Here is a 16,796-nt window from a genome sequence, read left to right on the forward strand (position 1 = left end):
CATGCTTTAACTTAATAAAATAGAAATATAAACTAATCATCCATCTCTTAGTTCTCATTATCCTCAACTTCTTGCTCCATGTCTGACTCATCAAGATCAAACTCATCATTATCTTCATCTACATCATCCTCTGTTCCATCCAATGTTCTAAAAAATGCGTCTAGACGGGGCCGAGGTGCTAGGCCGCAATCTAGATGGACGATTTTATTCTCACCACCTAAATGAAAAGGCTTAGAAAGTAATCGAACGTTAGGGTGCCGCCTAGGCGTATTTTTAAGAACACTGGTCCAGGCTGTGCTCTTCCTTATTCTGTTCTCATATTTGGATACTCTAATTCGTTTACTGTTGTTCTTCAATTTAATAATATTGATTCAAATTCAGATTATGTGCATGCATAAAATACAGGTCCTACATACACTCCTCCAAGATTTTGTTGAAAATGGATTTCAATTAGATCTGGTATATGTAAAATAGAATGTCAATATGAATTGAAAAGGACTGCATTGAATTGGTTTGTAAAAACATACTACAGTGGCTTAAGGTTTAGATTGACGTTGGTTCAAAAAAGAGCCTTGAGTGCCCTCTGAACTCTAAGAACAACATTTTGTCCCTTGAACTTCCGTAAGATCCTGACTTGAAGTTCCAAAATGTGGTCACATATTATTGAGAAAGAAGATCACCTCGTGGAGAATTGGCATCCAATTGTGATATATGTTGAAGCTAGCCTCGAGCAAGATGTTTTCCTTTAACCACTTTTGTTGGATCGTATCGTTGTTTTGGTCACAGGTAAAGGAGTAATCTTTTCCTGAGATTGGTGCATCGGAATTTGATTTAGCACTTGATATGACGAACACTCCTTATTTAGAGTGGGGAACCTCAACAAAACTATGTTGAGTAAAACCACTACCTTCTAGTTCTTCACTAGAAGGATTTTCAAACAATACTTTATTGATATGGTTCGTTACAAAAGAGAGATCAGATTACACACACTAATCTCTTCTCTCACTCGTGCTCGAACATAAGCTAACAATATTGTTCTCTCTTTTCTAACCCTAGGTTGTGTTTTCTATTGTTCATCCACACGATTAATTACTAATCGTTCCACTATATATATCAGATCTCAATATATTTTCCATGATAATCTTATATCCTATAAACTAATATTAAATCCGTAGATTCTCTTATTAGTTTACTAGATACAATATTATCGATTACAACTATAATATATAATCCTAACAACTTATTCTAATCGCCTCTAATTTGATTCTGATTTCCTCTACCTTCATCCGGTCGTTCCAATTTAGTTAGGATTCGCCTAACCTCTTCTCACGCGCTTTGTCGTGATCGGCTTTCTCCTAGTTCTGGAACTCGTCCCTCGTTCCATCTCACGCTTCCCTTACTATCATTACGCTTCCCTCACTAATAGATATGCTTCCCTAGAATGCTTACTTTTCCTAGAGTAGTACATTTCCTGTAAAGGGAAACTTCCCTCAAATGATACCTGCAATACTTCATTCATGTGCACTTCCTTAGATGAGCAAGGAACTCTAAAAAAAATTCCCTTTTGATGGTGACAAACACTCTTAACCTTTTAAATTAGAACTAAGCCTGAACATCCTAAACAAACTAGTCCTAGACAAATTCACTCTAGCACCTACACAATTCCCCCTACGATAAAATATTCCTAGATTCTCTAGTAGGTCATTCCTCCTCAAAAGGTTAACCTATCTAATCTTTCCTCTTTTGTAATCATCAAAAAGCAACATAAAACCATTAAGCAACAGATAATCACATCACTAGCGCAAAATAACCAAACCAAAGCATTCACAAGTGCCCAACTTTCCAGCACTAACAAAAGACAGTTTAACAACACATAAGGGGAAAGTTTTGTCAAGCGTCAAGCAGTCATAGCAAAAAGATCTTGAAAAGAAACCAAAAATAGATTAGATGATAAGGGCATGGATTACGGAAGGGACCGGGACAACCGCGGGGAGAGGATTATTCTGATTCAAAATTGTCGTCAGTTGAGGACTTGACCTTTGTGGGCTCCTTATGTGTCTTGAAGAACATGATATCTTCATGTAGGCTCAAAACCTTGTGATCCAGCCTCCTAACATGTTCAACCAGCAATGCACTCAGCTCACACAGTTGCCTCAGACGTGTCTGCACATCGACCTTCTATGGAAACTAGTCAAGCAGTTCCTAAATCTCGTCATGTTCATCAATCTTGCCCTTCCCTTTACCCTTTGTCTCAAGAACATGTCCCCAACCTTGTTCTCCCATTTGAAACAACACTTTCTTCAGAGTTGATCCCCCCAATTCCTTGCTATATATCCGATCCCTCTTCACTTCCTTGTAGATACTATGATACTTGAGGACTTTCCTTACTGCAGAAGGGAATGGAAGTCCATGGTATTTGGTACCTCGTACGTGCACCATGTCCCGCATCATCATCGTAGGAGACTGATCATTTCCTTACTGAGAAACTTCTCCATAAGCAGAACATCTTGAATCAATAGTTGGCTCTTCTTCTGCTCCCGTGGGATGATGTTGGATAGCAGCTGGTAGTGGGAAATTCTGGAGGTGGTGGGCACCAGACAGACAATCACGTCCCCGATAATCATTGCCTTAGGATCCCCCAACATTGTGCGAACCGTAGTTACCTTCATGTCCCTAGGCCAACCTCCTTTGGTATACATCTCATACCCGTCATGTGGCACTTTCAGGATGCTTCCTAACTCTCCACTCATGAAAACTAGGGAAGTTCCCTGATCTTACACGAAGCTACCATAGCAGATGCATTAATATCAAGGTAAAGGGAAGTGTAGAACTCACGGATGAGGGATGAGTTAATTGAGGACTTTGGTGAGAAGATGGCAGCCAAACCTTGATGATCGATCAGCTCATGTACTGTCAGCTGGCCATTTTCCTTCAAGAATTTCCATAGTATAAACCATTTTTTATGATAGGACAAGTGCTGACCTCTAGGGCTGCCTGAACTTCCATGTCTGCCATTGCCTTCTCCGTTTTTGCAATCATCCCTTGTGTTAGCCTTATTGGTGGCCTATCAACTTTCATCTTCTTGGGAATTGATTATTCTTTGTCACTTGAGTCGATGGATACTATGGAGGTTCATGACGAGGCTCTGGTCTTCCTTTTCACTGGTGTAGCTGGGGTTCATTTCTACCCGCGCTTGGGAGCAGCTTTTTTCGCTTCTTTTTCCACTAGCGCTTTCATTTCTACCTCTTTCTCCTTTAGTTCTTCTTCAAGATTACGCATCGCATCTGATGCAGTTTTAGTAAGTATTGGCGGCGGTGAGTCTGATCTGGGAGGGTCGGCGGATGCCGGTTGAGTTTCTTTCAGGTTTTCTGTCGGATCTTGGGTGCTCTGTTTTTTTTTGTGTTTTTAGGGTGAGGTTAAGGTTATGGTTTTGCGGTGGAGAGGTATGATGAGCGATGTTGGATGGGTATTTCTTTGGTTGGTAAAGTACCAGCACCGATTCTGGGTTTTGGACATGCATTTCTGGTTCGTCAATGGCGGTGTTGGGTATCGACATCACTTTGATGCCAGGGTTCGCTGGATTTTTGACTTCTTCGGTTGTTGATTCAGTGAATGCCGGGTTTAGGGATTCTTTGGGGATGATTAGTTTAGTAATATCAATGACGATCGCTAAAAGCTTGGTTCTTAGGTCTTCATGGTCGAATGTCGGGGTTGAGGATGAAGTGGCCATTGGGTTTTAGAGGGGTTGTGTGTTTGGGAGAGAAATTCTTGGGAGAAAGAGGATGATGGGAGAATAAGAGTGGTGAGAGAATGAGGGTGATGTGTTTTAGGTTTTATGATCTGTTTGAACTCACTGGCCAATGCACTAGATTTACTGTCCCGAGAGTGTAATGAGTTTTGTAGCTTTTCTGGCAGGGGCTCTTCATGCAGCTGTCACATCCATCGGTTTTAACTTTTTCCCAAAGTCACATTTCTACTTGTTCAATATCTGGCTTGACCTATTATTATTTCTCTCTGTTCCCACATTTGTGCATGCATAGTCTCCTTCTAACTAAATTCAAAAATATGACCTTTCACTTTCCCGCACATAGTTTGTACCGGTGGTGAAGTAGTGTAACGTGTTGGGGTATCGGTACCAAGAAGTGATCATAGAGCTTTTCTATTACGAGAGGCTAGGGTGGCCTGTAGATTTCCTCCATCACTTGGTTTTGTAATGTTGGAATAAAAGGTCATCAGGAGGATTCTTTTGGGCCGAAATAAAAGCTTTTTACATATAAATACACAATCTTATCAACAAAATAGGTCAATCATGAGTACGAAACTTATATTTATAGTGTAGACACGGAAGGCACAAATTCATGTCAGGGAAGTGAGAATTAAGTATGACTCTGTTAGAATCAGTTAAGTAATGAATAAATTTGCTATTCTTCACTAGTCATTAGAGACACTCAAACAAGGAAAACAATTGGTTGAGGGAAAACATACCGAGTTTCATTCTTAATTTCTCGTATGGTTCCTTGTTCAGTGCTTTTGTGAAGATGTCGACAATTTGATTTTCTGTGCGGGAAAATTCCATTGTCACCATCCCTTTGTCCACACAAGTCCGAAGGAAGTGATATCTAATCTCAATATTCTTAGTTTGTAAGTGTTGCACAGTATTCTTAGAGATTGTTAGTTGTATGAACTAGCCCCTTCGTTCGTATAACTGATAATGCCTTAGTTTTAATGATAACAAACTACCTTATGAACTAATATGTGTATTGAGTGAGATATCGCAGGAAATCGATAGGCCTTTGAGTTACTAAGGAAGCTAAAGCGTGGAAAGCAACGAGCTTAAGAGAAGAGACAAGAGCGAGTTCAGCGAGAAGACTAGCGCTCAAGGCGCTTAACTAGGAGCAAGGGAACCAAAGTATACTGAAGGGGAACAAACAATGAGAGTGAAGGATCGAGCTGCACAAAGTAACACGCTACACAAGGAGGACGCGCTCAAGGGGACCGAATACGCTCAAGGGGACCGAGCGCGTATTTATGGAAAGAAATCTTCCTTGAAGCTAAAAAAGGAAAGAGAGCTAAAGAAGGAAAGAGTTGATTCGCCAAGAGATTTACCAGATTCGAGATCTTAACAGTTGAAGCTAGTTTGTCATTATATTCGGCTAGTTTAGATTTAATACTTTATTTATTATTATTCACTTGATTTTAGGTAATTAGTTCCCGGTGATTATGCCATAGTATAAATAGTTTAGTTCTTTTATCAAAAGAGAGGTTGTCGAACTAGACTGAAAGAGTTAATCTTGATTTAGAGCTTAGGCAATAGCTAGGAGAGTTGAGAGAAACTAAGAACTGTGTGTTCTCCTAGTTGTTGTAAGTCTCAAGAGAAATCAAATCAACCAATCTTTTGGAATTGAAGTGTTTATTTGTTCTTAGTCTTATATTCCGCACAAAAATATTATATCTTTAGTTAGACTAAGTACTTCACGATCCACAAAGATATTTATTGTTCTTGTGTTATCGCAAAATATTGGGACATACTTTGTTAAAATACCAAAGTCACTTAGTTGTTGCTTGAGCCATAGGAGTTGGGAGCAACATGTTGTTGCGGCATGATACTCGGCTTCAACTGTGGGGAGTGCCATAGACGTTTTGATCCCCATGATACTAGACAAGGTCCAAGGAATCGAGCCATGCCAGAGGTGGACTTCTTATCAACTGGATTCCCTGTAAAGTCTGCGCCCGTGTACCCAATAAGATTTAGATCTCCTCCTCTGGGATACTAGAGACATAGGTCATTCGTCCCCCTGAGATATCAAAGTATCCTTTTGAATTCCCTTATGTGTATTTCCTTTGGATTTTCTTGGAACCTAGCACATAAACACACACTATACATAACATATGGCCTACTTGTTGTTAGATAAAGCAGCGAGCAAATCATTCCCCTTTATAGCGTTTGATCAACGTTTCCCTCATGGTCATCCTTCCCTAGTTATTCGTTTGGAGACATGGGTATTGAGAACGGTTTGTCATCGGTCATCCCGAACTTCTTGATGCACTCTTGAATGTGTTTTTGTTCATGGAATTTTGTGCCTTCCTCTGTTTGTATTACTTGTAATCCAAGGAAGAATTGTAGTTCTCCAACCATGCTCATCTCAAATTCACTTTCCATATTGACATTTTCCACGGTGACATGATTTGAGATGTTTACCTTCCCTATACCTGTGATTTCTCCTTTGCTTTTGTTTCTAAAAGTGATTGCTCCGCTAGAGCATTGTTGAAGTGAAACGAACTAGCCCATGTTTCTTGCTATGTGATATGAGCAAGCACTACCTATGTACCAGGAACTCTTCGTCACTTTCCCCTGCATGTATAAAGTTAGTTTTTACGTACCCAAGTAAGCTTAGGCTTACTGGGTTTCGGGGTAACATTTTCCAGATTAGTTACTTTAGCAGGCTTTTCCCTTTTAGTTGTTGGTTTCATTTTATCCTTATTGATAGCATAGGCATTTTTATTTCTTTCAATCATACGTTTCCTAGCATAGCATTCGTGTTTGTAATGACCTTGCTTCCCAAAGTGCCAACAAACTCTATGACATATTAGGTTTACATATTTACTTTGTGCCTGCCATATTGATTTATTTTCTTTACGTGCCTGGAAGTCAATCTTGGAAGGTTTCTCGTTTTGGACTTGACCGAGCAACATGGTGTATGTCTTTTGTCCATCAAACCATGGTTTAGTCAAATTTGAGGGAATTTGTTCCCTTCCTTTTCCCTCACCATGTTTTTGTCCATAATGTGGATCTTTACATGGTTCGGTAAGGATTTTAGGAACGTTTCCCACCTTGCCTAGTCCTGGATGAGAAACAAACTTCTTTGTAAAATTTTCATTTTCTAGTTTTGCTTCCCAAACATGCTTTTTCTTTTCGTCATCAAGCTTAAGAGTTTATATTTTTTAGCAATTTGGTTTCGGAATGAGACAATGAATTTTTAAGAGATTTCCGAATATTTAGATTCTTGTTTAAGTAAGAGACTTCATCTACTAGTGTAGGGCACTTAGTACACATCCCTCAGATCGAGGAGGAGATTTTCTCAAGGTTCTTCACCTTTTCTGTCCAGATTTTATTGTCATGGATCAGATTTGAGATAACTTCCTCCTTTTCCTCAACAACAACTCGAAAGTTCCCCAATTTCATTTCCCTATTTTCTAATAAGATTGGTAAGATGCTCTTTAGAGTTTTCTTTTCATTTGATTAGAAGAATGGATTTCGTTACCTCTTCCTCTATTGGATCCTCGTTCTCCATTAGACACATGTCTCCTGTTGGCAGGGACGCTTCCTCGTCTGAGTCAGATTCTCCTCATGTTGACAGCATTTCACTTTTTCGAGTTTGTGCGGGCGGTTCTCTAGGCTTTTTCTTGAAGCAGTTCCTTGTGAAATGACCCTTCTTTTGACAGTGGTAACATATCACCTTTTTTCATATCTTTGTTCCCCTCATAGGTACAAGGTGTGTCACGACTTCCTTTCCATACCTTCTTGAATGCTCGGGTAATGAGGGCAACTTCATCATCAACGTCCTCTTCTCCACCTTCGACTTGATCCAGATCGAACTCTTTCTCGATCTTAAGAGCAATACTTTAGGATTTTTCTGCTTCCCTTCGGGTAGTCTTCCTTTGTTGTATCCATGCATTGCTTTGAAGCCTTGCGACCAGTTTCCTCCAAGGTGGCGTCCCATTTTGAGTTTAGTGCTTGTAGGACTTCATGGGTAATCTTCCAGTCTGGCATGACTTCTCCTAAGAATTTGAGTTGCCCGATGTATCCTTGGAATCGAGAGTGAATTCCTCCAAGGTCTCTCCTTTCTGCTGGGGCACATTGTTGTAGTCTTTTAGTACTACTAAGATTCCATTTTTCTTTACATCCTCGTTTCCACCGTGCATTCTTTTTAGTGCTTCCCATATTTCATGTGCTGATTTGTAACGGAGAACTTTCCTCAAGTCAGATGGTTCGAGAGCCATGTGGAGTATCTTCTTTGCATGGTTGTTGAGCTCTAGTACATTGTAGTCTGTGTCGGTGTAGTCCTTTCTAACCTTATCAGCCGTCTTTCCCGCATCTTCCCGTACCTTTTCGTTTCCATGTTCGAAAACTTTCCATAGTTGGTAATTCAGGGAATACACATAGGAATCGAATTGTTCCACCCACCAATCGTATTCGCCGGTCTTGAGAATTGAAGGCTTCCATAAGGAATCATTGATTGTTGAGCTTGACGAATTTTTTGAGTGATTGATTTTGATAATGACACCAGGCTCTGATACCAATTGTTGGATCATATCGTTATTTTGGTCACAAGGAAACGAGTTATCTTCCCCTGAGATTGTTGCAGTCGAATTTGATTTAGCATTTGATATGACGAACACTACTTATTTAGAGTGAAAACCTCAACAAAACTATGTTGAGTAAAACCACTACCTTCTAGTTCTTCACTAGAAGGATTTTCAAACAATACTTTATTGATATGGTTTGTTACAAAGAGATCTCGGATAACACACACTAATCTATTTTCTCACTCGCGCTCGAACTTAACCTTACAATATTTTTCTCTCTTTTCTAAGCCTAGGCTGTGTTTTCTATTGTTCATCAACATGATTAATTACTAATCACTCCACTATATATATCAGATCCCAAGATATTTTCCATGATAATCTCATATCCTATAACTAATATTAAATATGTAGATTCTCTTATTAGTTTACTAGAGGGTGTTGTTGGAGTTCATAGCCGCGCTCGTATTGACCGTATGGGTGTCGAGGTGGTGCAGAATGGCGCATCGGTCTTGCGCCGCGTTCAAGGTCATGTGGATGGGAGGTCGGTCGAGGTTGGTTCCCGATGTGCTTGAGTTCTTTTTCATGTAAGAGCCTCGTCTCTTCCTCCGACATGATTCTCTCTCTTCGTCTTGTCGACGTTGCCTCTCGTCGGCCTCTTGACGGAGCCTCTCCTCCTCTTCTTTTTGTTGTTTTCTTCTTTCCTTCTAGATTAGGTAGTCGTTAAACTCGGCGATTTCCCTGCTAGTTGCGTAGACTTGACTCTTGGCAGTGTTGTTCTTGGATTCAGACGTTGCTCGAGAATGGGACACTCGGCATCTGCTCAATGCGTTGCTAGCACTTTCCATCTTACGGACTCTTGGTTGGCTTAATTGCGTGAGAAAGAAACCACGGTCGACGCAAGTGTTGAAGCCCAGATTCTCGTCGAGAGGCTGAAAGTCTAAATTTGCTCGTCTTCACTGAGGGAGAGCTAGATTAAGGGCGCCAAGAGTCTTGTATGGATCGTCGATGATCTTCTGTTCCACCTCGCCGATGTACATGCACAACCAAGCCTAGAGGGGATCTTCCTCTGGATTTGGCTCTCCGATGCTCAAGTCAGTCGAGGCTTGAACGAGGAGTAAAAGTGTTTAGAGAGAAGAATAAAGACAAAATAGGGCTCGAGTCTTGACCTTTGGAGTTTTCTAAAAAGGAATGATTATGCTGTCACTTTCTTTGCAAATTTTGGCAGAGTTTCAGTACTGCAAAAAGGAATGTGAATAGTGTACTCTGACTAACTACTATTTATTCGGGAATAAATGATCCCCTACCTTTCCATTTCTAACCAATCATATCAGATCATTCCTTTAGTTTCCCTTTCTCCTTTCTTGGGCTTTAGGGTAATGGGTCTTTTTCCCTCAAATCCGCTAATAAGAACCAATATCATGCACCAAGGAAATCCGCCCCAACAATAAGTTCATCAATTCTTCACTTAATCAACCCTTAAGCTGATAATATGCCTAAATCCATGGCCTTACCTTCTTTTACCTAAACAAAATTATAACTGGTCGATCGTAGATTGACAGCAAGAAAGAGCATTATGTACAAAGGTTACTTCGATGAGGGTTGCAACAGTGTTCCGAAGTAGGCTAGGCTCTTGTAAGAGGTTGTTCAATGGTGGTGGTGGGAAAAAACACAAGGCGACGAAAGTGTGACATGATACTTGTTCGAGTGGAGAGGCGAAGCAACAATGACTCACAGACTGTGACGGATTTAGGGGGGTATTAGGGGACCGGGGCCCCTTGTTTACCCGATCCCGGTAATTATATTTAGTGGAAAAAAACAAAAAATAGATATATTCTAAATAAATCCAATCTATAACAACAAAATTATCTAGCTAAGGTGGTAAGCTCTCATTGTACGATGGGAAGGTCTAGAGTTCGAATCTCATATCCATCCAATCTCTCCTATTTTTGATATTTTATTAATAACTTTCACTATATTTTTTATGGTTATATTTATCCTTATAGATTTTGGTTCTAGTAAAACAGCCTTTTATGGTAAAACAGTAATACTGATGTGCAGCGTTGGATCAGGCAAAATCTAATGGCTGGGATTAAAATGAATTCGTCCTAATTAAATTTTAGTAAAATAAAAAGAATTTACCACTAGAATCTAGGGATTTTACCTTCTCATAACACGCGCCTTCGTTCTATTTTATCACCCCACCTCACAGAAAATCGAAATTTGCCCCCTTTTTACCTTCGTTCTTCGTCTCCTTTATCGCATAGTTTTTTCGCCTATTCTACTGCCGAATTCGCCTCTGCCGCTGCTCTCTTTCACTCCTCATCGCCTTCGATCCTTCTCCTCTTCTTTCTACTGCCATTAATTCTTCATCGCGAGCCCTCAAAGTCGCTTTCGTCTGTTGTTGCCTTCGTTCTGCTTCAATCTCGATTTCGTCTTCTTTGTACCTACTCGCCTAAAAACGCAACCAAAGAATCGAAATTCAGCAAACCGTAGGTTGATATTGAAACGAAATTGAAATTCACCATGTACAACCAAGGTTTGAAGTATTGTAAATTTCCGAAAAACAGATACTGAATTTAGAAAATCGTTCACAGAAATAAGAAAACAATGTTTTCTCCGTGACTTAATGTTGATTTTCGAAAACCAATACGAAAACAGCGTTTTCCGAAAATTAACCAACAATTATATCTATGTTTTTCGCGTTTTATCGTTGGGTTTTCGTGACTTGTACTCTGTTTTTCTTGTGTTAGACAACAATTCCAACGAAGGGAACTAAACGATCAAAACGAAAACGCATTTGAAGAACAGAAATTCAGATGAACCGAAAATCGAAATAGCGAGAATCGAAATTCAGATGAATCTTAACAGATGAATCGATAATTTACAAATCAAAATTCATATGAATCTAAAATTTAACACATTGATCTTCAATAACCAAACAAGTCGAAATAAAAGGATTTGCTATTGGAAAAATAGAGTTGTCTAATACACAATGATAAACGCATTCAAATAATCTAAATTCAACAAACCGCAAGTCGATCTTGAATAGAAATTGAAATTCACCATGTACAACCAAGGTTAGAAGGACTGTAATTTTTCGAAAAACAGATCATGAAATGCGAAAAACATTCACAGATTTACGAAAAACATAATTGTACACAGAAAAAACTGACCTTGATGGAACTTGAACGATTTGTGAACTCTCAACGGAAGATTTCTCAGATGATGAAGATGCAGCTCTTCTCGATTAAACAACAACAACTGATTTCGTTTTTCAATATCATGTATGGAGGAAGATTTGATTTTGTACGTCTTTTTTAAAGCCACGCGCCTGATTAGTGTCCAATTTAAAAAAAAATCCCAAGATTCTCTCCCTATTTAAAAATTATTTTTCATTTATTTTATCATTTTTTTCCTATCAGATCTAAACCATCCATTTGGTTCAATCTAATGGTCCAGATTAGTACTACCGTTTTACCACAAAAATCGTTTTACCGGAACCCACCTCTATCCTTATAAGTATATTTTATTTATTATAATTACTAAATTAATAATAAAATTTATTATTATTATATATTAGATTAAATTTTTTAAAAATATAGTGACCCCCTTAAAAAATTCTAGATCCGCCATTGCTCACGGTAGACCGGATAGGCGGTTCTAGGATAGATGCAAGGAGCTAGAGGAAGAGAGAAGTAACTCGATGTGTTACGATGCTGTGCAAAGAGGACTCTAGGCTTATGTTTGCAGGAAAAAAGGTTTTCGTATGAAGCATATGAGCTCTATAAAAAGACTACGACATGCTAACCGAAGGTAAAAGAGCGATAAAGAAAACTGTGGTTAAAGTGTGTACCGTGGTAGCCCGTAGATATAACAAAAGTCAAGAAAAATACCACAAAAATGTTGTAATTTTGCACATTTTGTAAAAACAGTTGTCAGTAGGGAAAGCGTGTTTTTTTTACTAGTTTATTAACGAGAACAACTTGATCATGAAAAAAACTACAATTAACCAAGAGAAAAAGGTAACTGACTAGGAAACAAGAGGTGTTGATCACTTATGCACATTCAAGAATTACTTTTTTCCAGCTTGTGATCAAGGATTAGCATAATCATGCAGCTCAGATGTTCTTGTCTAAAGATGAACAAGTCAATCCCATTGGCAATCTGTTAAAGCTCATTCACCTCTTGGTGTTCTACAATGTCATCCCAACACTTGAGCTTGTTTATTTTAGTACTATTGAGCTCCTTCACCAACGGAGACTCTTTCTCAAGCATGTAGACATTGCCCTCCTTCAAGCGTTTTTTCACCAGCTCAACATAGAGGAGTCTATGCAATTAGTAGTTATTAATATGCTATTAGGGAGTTTTTGTATGTCTTTAGGAAGTATGATGAACTTAAGAAATGCTAAGAGAGCTGAAGAACGAAGGTTATTTAGGCCCCGTTTGTTATAATGTCCCGGAAACGTAAATGGAAAGGAAACAAATCTAGATTAACGTTATTGTTCATTGGTCGAGGTGATTTTGTGACTTGCAACTCACTAAAAGATGGTCTTATGACCCCTTCGGCAATGTTATTTGTTTCCGTAATACGAGGGTGTGGTTTCAACTACCCTTGATGAAGGGAGTCATAAGATCATCTCCTATGAGTTGCAAGTTGTGAAACCATCTCGACGTGTAAAACCAGATCCGATTTCGAACCTAAATTTTGACCTAGATCTAGCATGCAAATAATGAAAACAACACAAACGAACAACACACACAAATGTTTACGCATTCCGGACAAATTGTCTTACATCTGCGGGCCTCAAGATGAGAGTCATATCCACTATGCACAATCTCAACAAATACAGTAAGAGGAAGCAATCCTCAGTTTATCAAGCCAAACACACAAGACAAATGTAAAGCAAGATTAAGAGGTAAGAACACTTCCTAATCAAGCCAGATACTGAGGGAGCGTGCCAGCAGGAGCCCTCCGTTCAACCTCTTTGAGTTTCTGGAGTGAACACCGAACAAGGAAGGAGCCACAACCACCAAGAGAAGCTCAAACCACCGTCGAGCTTGCCAGATCCAGACTTAACACGAGATCTGCCAAGAATCACCACCAATCGCCAAAGGGAGCGCCGCAGAGACAGAAGGGAGCTACGTAGTGATAAGTGTGGAGTTAGGGTTTCAGAACCCCGATTCCAGCTTATATAATAAGCTCAACCGAACCCGGTTCAAACCGGTTCATTTAACCTCCGAGATGGGCCGAACGGAGTGGGCTTCTTGGGCTTCTTCACAAGAGTCTCCTTTGTTCTGGGCCTCAACACAATCATCGGACCAGATTTACATAGCTTGACTTATTACAAATTACATATAATCCTAACAATTACCCTCCTAATTTGTCATTCTGTGCAAAGCCCTAGTCCTTATCTGTCAAAATCACAACCATTGCATAGACCAGAGAGTGGATACAACTCTCTCCATCGTCGGCCTCATCTCATTCAAGGAACATCCCATATGTGTAGAGAATCCCTACAAAAATGAAATTTATCAGCTGTCACAATCTTTGTACCAAGATCAGCAGGGTTATTGTCACCCTTAATTTTAGCAACAACAATATGTTTCTGTTCTACCAAATCACATGTAAAATGAAGTCTAACATCTATTTGTTTTGACCTCTCATGATAGACAGGGTCTTTGCATAAATACAAGGCACTTTGACTATCAACAAATATAGTAGGAACATGAATAACAGACTGTATTTCATTTAGCAATCCAGAGAGCCATATAGCCTCCTTTGCAGCCTCAGTTACTGCGATATACTCAGCCTTGGTAGAGGACAAAGCAACCACATACTGTTGCTGGGATTTCCATGAGATCACATTTCCAGACCAAGTGAAATAATACGAAGTGGTCGATTTTCTATTATCCTTATTACTTGCATAATCAGAATCCACATAGCCAATCAGCTCATTTTTATTAGCATGCTCAGTATAGTTTAATCCAAGGTTTTTAGTCCCATTTATATATCTTAGGGCATATTTCATCCCATTCCAATGACTTTCACCAGGATTAGACATAAATCAACCTAACACACTAATAGAAAAAGGCAAATCAGGTCGAGTACACAACAAAAAATACATAATGGAACCCAAAGCAACATCATAAAGAACTTTAGACATTCTATCTATGTCATTCTGACTAGAGGGACAGTCCTCCTTAGTAAGAACTAAGTGCCCTCCTAAGGGTATGGATGTGGGTCTAGAATCCAACATATTAAATTTCTCTAAGACCTTTTTCACATATTCTTTATGAAACAACCACATAGTCTTATGTTTTCTATCCCTTATTATCCTAACCCTTAAAATCATTTGAGCTGGGCCTAAGTCCTTCATATCAAAATACAGCTTTAAGTCCTTTTTAACCCCAGTTATATGAACTTTAGAACTGCTTATAATTAGTATGTCATCCACATAGAGTAACACATACAAAGGATTGTTGGACTTAGCATTTTTAAAATATAGGCATGTATCATAACTGGTTCTAGTGAATCCTAACTTTCTCATACAAGAATCAAACTTAAGGTTCCATTGTCTAGGGCTTTGTTTAAGTCCATAAATAGATTTCCTAAGTAAGCAAGCATGATTAGGATTAATCTTATCTATAAATCTCTTAGGTTGTTTCATATAGATAGTTTCATTTAGGTCACCATGAAGGAAAACAGTTTTTACATCCATTTGTTCTAAATCCCGGTCAAACACAGCACACATAGCAAGCAACAATCTCATGGTTTTGTATGTAATCACAAGAGCAAATATATCATTATAATCCAGCCCCTCTCTTTGAGTAAAACCCTTAGCCACTAGTCTAGCTTTAAACCTAGGAGGATCCTTTTGACTATTTCCACTTTTTATTTTATAAATACATTTACAATCTATGAGTTTAGCCTTAGGTGGAGGTTCTACTAAGTCCAAGTCTTATTATGTTTCATAGACTCGATTTCATCTTTCATAGCAAAAATCCACATTTTAGCATGCTCACAGTTTATAGATTGTTCGTATGTATCAGGAAGAAAAGCATGATCAATGGAAGATGCAGAAATAAAAGCATAGTCAACAAGTCCTGGTGTAGAAGCTAACCTAGTATCATGCTCAACATTATTGGATGAAAGCCACTTGTTTGGAATTCTAGTCCTAGGGGCCCTATCCCTAGTCAATTGGTAATTACTCAAGTCAACACCATCATTAGGTTCATAATTAGCATGCAAGTCATGATTAACAGAATTATCAGAATTAGCAAGCATATGAGATGGTTCGACATTACCAGATTGCGTGTTACTAGAATATACAGGAATAAGGGAAGTTTGAGAATTATTTTCTTCCCCAGTTTCTCCACCATAATGTTGCATCGCATGATCACTTTCTGAATTTTGGCCTCCATTATCAATGGGGCTATCAGAATTACTTCTCTCATTTGTGTAGTCACCACCCGAATCATTTGGAGTTAGAGTAATGCTACCCACATCTGGTACCTCTTCATTAGGCACTTCATGATTATTAGGAATATAGAACTGGGTAGTGTCACTAGTATCATTTTTCACACTATGATTATCTACATTCTCAAAAACAGGAGTCAGTTTCTTAAAGGGGAAATTAGTCTCATCAAATTTCACACTTCTAGAAACAATCATTTTATAACCATGGGGTTGTATAACTAACAGCTTATAACCTTTAACCCCTTCTGGGCAACCCATCATGACACACTTTATGGCTCTAGGTTTCAATTTTTCTTGTGAAATCTGAGAATAAGCTGAGGACCCAAAAGTCCTTAAAAAACTAAGGTTGGGTTTTCTGTTATTCCACATTTCATAAGGTGCCTTAAAACCTATAGTCATAGAGGGTGATCTATTTACTAAGTATGCAGTTGTAACCATAGCTTCACCCCATAGCACATGATTAAGGCCAGAACTAATCAACATATATCTAGTCTTATTTAGAAGTGTTCTATTCATTCTTTCTGCTGTCCCATTCTGCTGAGGCGTTCCTGGGACAGTCAGATGCCTTTTAATCCCATTTTGAGTACAATAATAATTAAGTTCCTTATTACAGAATTCTAACCTGTTATCAGTTCTTAAGCATTTAAGTTTTTTAGTACATTCATATTCAACCTTTAATTCCCGGTTTAAGAAGGTAGTAAACGCATCACTCTTATTTCTAAGTAGAGTAACCCATACCTTTCTAGAATACTGATCTATAAAAGAGATAAAATATCTCTTACCTCCCACAGTACTCACTTGGGAAGGACCCCACAAATCTGAATGCACATACTCAAGAGCGAGATTAGCAACATATGAAGATTTATTGAATGAGCTACTAGTCATTTTACCATATATGCAATTCTCACAAAAACTTAAGTTAACAAGTTTTTTTATCTATAATACCATGTTTATACAAGCTCTCTAGTCCTTTATTTCCTATGTGCCCTAACCTATTATGCCAGATTCTGGT

Source organism: Phyllobates terribilis, unplaced genomic scaffold (assembly GCF_046119375.1).
Source record: "Phyllobates terribilis strain yellow unplaced genomic scaffold, ASM4611937v1 Scaffold_3347__1_contigs__length_81525, whole genome shotgun sequence".
Classification (NCBI taxonomy): domain Eukaryota; kingdom Metazoa; phylum Chordata; class Amphibia; order Anura; family Dendrobatidae; genus Phyllobates; species Phyllobates terribilis.